This window comes from Bubalus kerabau, chromosome 14, assembly GCF_029407905.1.
Source record: "Bubalus kerabau isolate K-KA32 ecotype Philippines breed swamp buffalo chromosome 14, PCC_UOA_SB_1v2, whole genome shotgun sequence".
Lineage (NCBI taxonomy): Eukaryota > Metazoa > Chordata > Mammalia > Artiodactyla > Bovidae > Bubalus > Bubalus kerabau.
In genome coordinates this window covers 6,512,526-6,518,553 of record NC_073637.1, presented here as the reverse complement: position 1 = coordinate 6,518,553, position 6,028 = coordinate 6,512,526, and the positions used below count along the sequence as shown (strand labels likewise).

Genomic DNA, 6,028 nt, shown 5'->3' with positions numbered 1-6,028 from the left:
GGGTGGGGGGCAGTAAGGTGGGGAAGGGGAGGGACAGATTGGGAGATTGGGACTGACAGATACGCACACTGTGTATAAAATAGATCACTACCCAGGACCGAAGGTGTAGCCCAGGGAACAGCACTCAGGACTCTGTTATGATCTATACGGGAAAAGAATCTAAAAAAGAGTGGATATGTGTATATACATAACTGATTCGCTTTGCTGTACACATGAAACTAACACAATATCACAAATCAAAAATAAATATCTGGCAAACAACAACAAAAGGAAGATGAAAACCACACTGGCTGGACCTCCCAGGCAGCCCAGTGGTTAAGACTCCGCCTTCCAGTTCAGGCCGTGCGGAGTCTAAGATTTCCCGTGCCTCAAGGCCAGAGAAGCAGAACACAAACAACAGAAGCAATATTGTAACAAATTCAATAAAGACTTATACAACAAACAAAAAACACACTGGCAAAAACAAACTCAGAAGAGCTGTAGCTCTTATTACATCAAGGTTGACTCTAAAGGAGCCCAGAGACCTGGAATCAAAGTGAGGGCTGGCCTCAGCTGCCTCCAGAGAGGCGCAGCATCCCTCTAGGCTTGTCAGTGGTCCCAGGACTCTGGAGAGTGAGTGTTTCGCGGCCGCCTGGCATGAACAGATGTGCAGTGGCTGTGCAAATAGCAGACGTGGGCTCTGATACCAAGTCTCCCCCAAAGGGCCACAGGGCCTTGCACAGGTCACCCCGCCCCTCTCAGCCTTGTCTCATCTATAAAACGGGGATGCTGCCTCCTTTGCAGGGCAGCTGACAGGTAATAAAACATGGGTGCAAAGCCCTGGCTTAGTGCTTGGTCCAAAGCAGGCCTGGTAGGACCTAGTTATGGAGCATGTGAACATCCCGCTGCGTACGTGTGTGTTAGTTGCTCAGTCGTGTCTGACTTTGTGACACTGTAGACTGCAGCCCTCCAGGCTCCTCTGTCCCTGGGGTTTCCCAGACAAGAACACTGGAGTGGGTAGCTCTTCCCTTCTCCAGGGGATCTTTCCAACCCAGGGATCGAATCCCAGTCTCCTAAATTGCAGGCAGATTCTTTACCATCTGAGCCACCAGGGGAGCCAGAACGTCTTGCTAAGTGAGCCTAAATCTCAGCTTTAAGGGAGCTCCAGGGGTCCCAAGGGACCCACACCATGGACTCCTAGGAGTAGGTTATGCTGAGACAGCACTTCCTTTTAACACTCAAGGTCATTCCCATATGCCACTTTAATATTCACTAAAGGTATCTTTCCACCCTGACAGTCTCTGAGGACAGAGACCACTGTGCTGGCCAGCCCTGCCCTGCTCTACTGCCCATGGAAGGCGAACACTCCCAGCCTGTGTTACAAGTGTCTGAGCCGAGCCACCGAGACAGGCCCACGCGTCACCAAGCACTTCCCTTGGATGTGGCGTGTCGGGCACATGACTGCCAGCGTGCTAAGCATTCAACCCATTAAAACAGGAGGGACTGCATCGTTATCCAGGAAAGAATGATGGGTGAGTGAATGAATGAAAGGATGAATACGTGAATGAAACAAGAGTCTGGATTCACATTCTCATCCTGCTAGCTTCGTGACTGTCACTTGACTCCTGTAAACATGGGTCTGTTCTCTGTATGGGTGCTTGTTGTAGAAATCTAAGGAAATCTTTAAAAACAATGCTTGGCACAGGTCCTGGGATGTGAGAAAGACTCCACATAAGGTAGTTACTATGGTGTTAAAAGGAGCCTAACCTTTTAGGGATATAGTGTGACTCAAATGAGATAATATGAAGAATATCTATTATTCAGTGACAAATGCTAGTGATTAGAATTCTAGCTCTGAGTAGTGATGAGCGTATGGCAGGAAGAAGATTTATTTTCTTGGTAAAGGAGGTACAATCTTCAATGAGTCAGCCTAAGAACATCAAGCAAGAGGATCATGCAGAAAACATTCACTGCACACATCACAAGAAGAAACCTTGCAGGGGTTTTAATGGGCTTATTATTTGTTCCATTCCAAAAAAAAAATAGATTACTCATTTAAAAGGATTTGGAAATTGTATCAACGCAGGAAGAAGAAAATAAAATTACTCACCTACCAGCCAGAGACACACTGTTAGCATTGTAATATATTTCGTTTTATACTTTTATTTTCCTCTTTACAGATGTTAACAACAAACTTCTGAGAATTTATTTGTTAACCCAGCGGTGAAGATGGAGGATACAAGATTTAGCATTTTATATTTTGTTCACTTTTCTTTTTTCCATCTTTGCTTAGGTTTGTGAATACAATTGTGATGGCTGGCAAAATATCTCAAAAGTATATGCCTGCTTTTCTTTTTTTTAGTCAATTAATTCATTTTAATTAGAGGATAATTATAATATTGTGATGGTTTTGCTGTCCATCAGTGTGAATCGGCCATAGGTATACACGTGTCCCCTCCATCCTGAACCCCCTTCCCTATGCCCACTTTTCTTAATCCCCACTGTTAGATGGTTTCCACTTTTTATTGCCTCAGTAAAGATTGAAGGCAGGAGGGGAAGGGGACAACAGAGGATGAGATGGTTGGAAGGCATCACCAACGCGATGGACCTGAGTCTGAGCAGGCTCCAGGAGTTGGTGATGGACAGGGAGGCCTGGCGTGCTGCAGTCCATGGGGTCGCAAAGAGTCGGACACAACTGAGCGACTGAACTGAACTGAATGATGGGTGAACAGCTTCACACGTAAAATTTTCTTTTTAAACTTTAGAAAAGTCTTTGCGTCTGATCAGCATTTTATGGTTTGTGCAGGTGGCTCATTTTACCGCATCCTCTGGGAAATAGTTTGTGAGCATCCGCCATGCGCCAGGAGCTGTTCTCAGGACCAGGGCATTCCACAGACAAGACAGAGGCAGATCCTCGGGAGACTGCAGACGGCAGCCCACCAGGCAGCGCATGAACCCATGCCGCAGGCACTCAGCACAGCTACCATTTTAGCTCGGAGATTCGACTGGCGAAACCTGCCTGCGGCAGAATGCGACTAAAATGGATCGTTCCGGATGCAGGTCCAGCGTGCTTCCTGGCTTCCCGCCCCTCTCCCCCACCTATACAAGAAGTGATGGCTGCTCCTTTGCCTTCACTGTGGGGCTCGCAGCACATCCGATGGGCTGTGCCTAGTTGTCGGTCCCCTGGACTCTGAGCTCAGTAAGCACCAACGTGCGGTCCTCACGTCTCCAGGTTCCCCGTGCTCAGCTCCCAAGATGATGTTCAAAAGATGTTTAATGGAAAACTTAATGATCTCGTCTTCTCTTTTCCTTCCCAGTGTCTGTTATAATGAGGGTGTCTCATCCATCCCACTGTCAGCAAAGCCTATTTTCTCAGCCCAGCTGTGAGTATGTCACCTGCCCAAGACTTAACTGTCACCATTGCGCAGGGCCCTGGGGGAGGGATAGGCACTCAGCCCACCTTGAGCCCCCAGACTTGAGCCCAGTGCCCTCGGCAGGGTGAATGCCCCAGGAGGTGAGGGTGGGGGACGAATTCAAAGGGGCCTGCAGGCAAGGGGAGGGGGGTTTAATGAGAACAGCAGGATGCTTTCCATCTGGGCGTGAAATGGAGTTTTTTTCTGTGGTTAATGAGAACAGCCTGTTTCCAATTTGACTAATGTCTTCCATTAGAGCTTTGGCACAGCCCAGCACAGAGGCGCTATCAGGGGCTTTGCTGTCATTTCTTAAAAGCCAGAAACTGCTTTGTCATTCAAAACTTTCCTCTGGTCCACCCCAGAATCCTAAGGCAAGGCGTAGGGAGGTGGACTTGCAGAAAAGCTCAACTCCCCACATGCCTGCCGGCTAGCTGGTGGCCCTGGGCAAGATTGCCCACCTCTCTGAGCTTCAGTCGTGTCCAACTCTTTGTGACCCCATGGACTGCAGCCAGCCAGGCTCCTCTGATGGACACAGCTCCACGGTTCATAAAACTGAAGTGAAGGTATCAGCTGGGCTGCCTTCTCATCTGGAAGCATCCACCTCTGTGTCCCCCAGGTCGTCGGGAGAATCCATCTCCCAGCAGCTGCAGAAGTTATGGAGTTGTTTCTTCAAAACTGACAAGAGAGCAAGTCTCGTCACATCAAGACCTCCCTCTAAACATCTCACTCAGGACTACCCTGGTGGTCCAGTGGTTAGGACTTTAGCTTCCACAGTACAGGGACACAGATTTGATCCCTAATCAGGAAACTAAGATCATACATGCTGCGAGCCATGGCCAAAAAATAAATGAATAAAAAATAAGTAAAGCCTCGCTCGATTGGGTCATGTGCACTCAGGATCATCTCCTTTTTAATCCCCTTAAAGCTATCTGACTAGGGACTATGGAACTCCTCTCCCTTTGTCAAGGATGTGACATGGGTGACAAGGATGTGCAAACATGGTCCTGTTGTTTCATCACCTTTGCCATCATCTGTGGTTGAGGATCCAGTTGCAGGCCCCCTTGAATTAAAGGGGAGGGGAATTGTTCAAGGGCATGGGTCAGAGGGTGGTCTTGGGGATGGGAAATCTGCCTACCATAAATGGAGTGGTATGAATGGGATGGGATATTGAAGCGAAATTCACTCTGAAGACCATCTCATCCAGCTTCCTTCTTTACAAATAAGGAAACTAGAGTCCAAGGAAGCAGAAGAAACAGCTTCTGCTTTATTCCACACACAGTTCACTAACATCTCCGGCTCCTGGAGATGTTCTTGGTGCCGAGGATACAGCCGTGAACACGTAGCAGACAAAACCAAATGCTAGGAGATGGAGAAAGACAATCACTGAGACAGTGAGGGGAAAAGGCAGGGTGAGCCTTGAGGCTGGAGACAGGACCCACTGGTATGGATGCAAATCATTCCAGGTGGGAGGAATACTTGCCTCCCACGGGAAGGGCTGCGATCTTGCTGGGGCTCCAAGTCCCTGGGTGCATTGCCAGATTCTGCCTCCCAGAAGCCACATGGGGTCTGCTGGGCCAGAGGTTGCCTGGAGATGCAGCCTCACCCAGATGCCAAGGAGGAGGGAGGGGTCGTGCATAGGGGCAAAGGGCAGGCTGAGAGAGGGTACCCATGAAGACCCCTGGAGAGAACAGGAAGCAGTGGAGGCCAGCGACGCCTCCCCAGGAACATCTGGCAGAGGCGGCCAGCCCCTGTGCGCTGCGGGCTTCGTGCTCCCTGCTCCCTGGACCTCCGGTTCTCTTTTCCTCTCCACCCTTCTCTCTCTTACTTTCTTATTCACCTCATTGCTCGCGCCTCCATTGCTACCTCTGTTTTTTAAAATTGAAGCACAGCTGATTTATTCATACAAGATCATATTAGTTTCAGGTGTACAGCATAGTGACTCGGGTTTGGTTTTTTTTTTGAAACGGATTGAGCTGTATTAAAAGTTATCATAAGATCATGGTTCTAATCCCCTGCCCTCTACAGTACACCCTTGCTCGGATCTGTCTTCTGCACAGCAGTTTGCATCCCTTAGCCCCTCGCCCGGGTCTGCCCCCCTCCCTCGCCCGGGTCTACCCCTCCCCTTCACCCGGGTCTGTCCCTCCCTCTTGCCCCTCCCCTCGCCCGGGTCTGCCCCTCCCCCTTGCCCGGGTCTGTCTTCCCCCTTGCCTCTCCCCTGGAAACCACCAGTCTGTTTTCTGTGTCTGTCTCTGAGTCTGTCCCTGTTTTGCATATACATTCATTTGTGCTATTTTTAGATCCCGCATAGAATGATATCATGCCGTATTTTTTCTTTCCTCCTGAATTTTTGGCAGCCCCCTCTCCTTCTCTCTCTCTCTCTCTCCATTTGAGCTTCTCCTGTTCTTTCGTGTCCCACCCAAATAGCATCTCTTCCCAACAAGCTCGCCTTCCCTTGGCTCCCAGCTCGCCTCCCTCTCCCTGCTCCTCCTGCGTTCCTTGCCCAGTCCCTCTCCCCTCTCTCTTCTCACGCTTCCCTCCCTTCCCCCTGACTCCTCCCCTCCCTCTAAAGACACTGCCCACTTCAGTCCCTTCTGACAGCTAACCACCTTCTTTCTCTGAGATTCAATTTTGTCTTT

The 6,028-nt window shown here is 49.5% G+C and overlaps 1 long non-coding RNA gene across 1 annotated transcript; it reads left to right on the top strand.

The window, feature by feature from the left end:
* Positions 1-1,772: 1,772 nt before the first annotated feature.
* LOC129627176 (uncharacterized) lies at positions 1,773-5,384 on the top strand. The gene is made up of 3 exons (XR_008702456.1): positions 1,773-3,178; positions 3,297-3,362; positions 4,009-5,384. It is a non-coding gene; the product is annotated as an uncharacterized LOC129627176 (long non-coding RNA).
* The last annotated feature ends 644 nt before the right edge of the window (positions 5,385-6,028 follow it).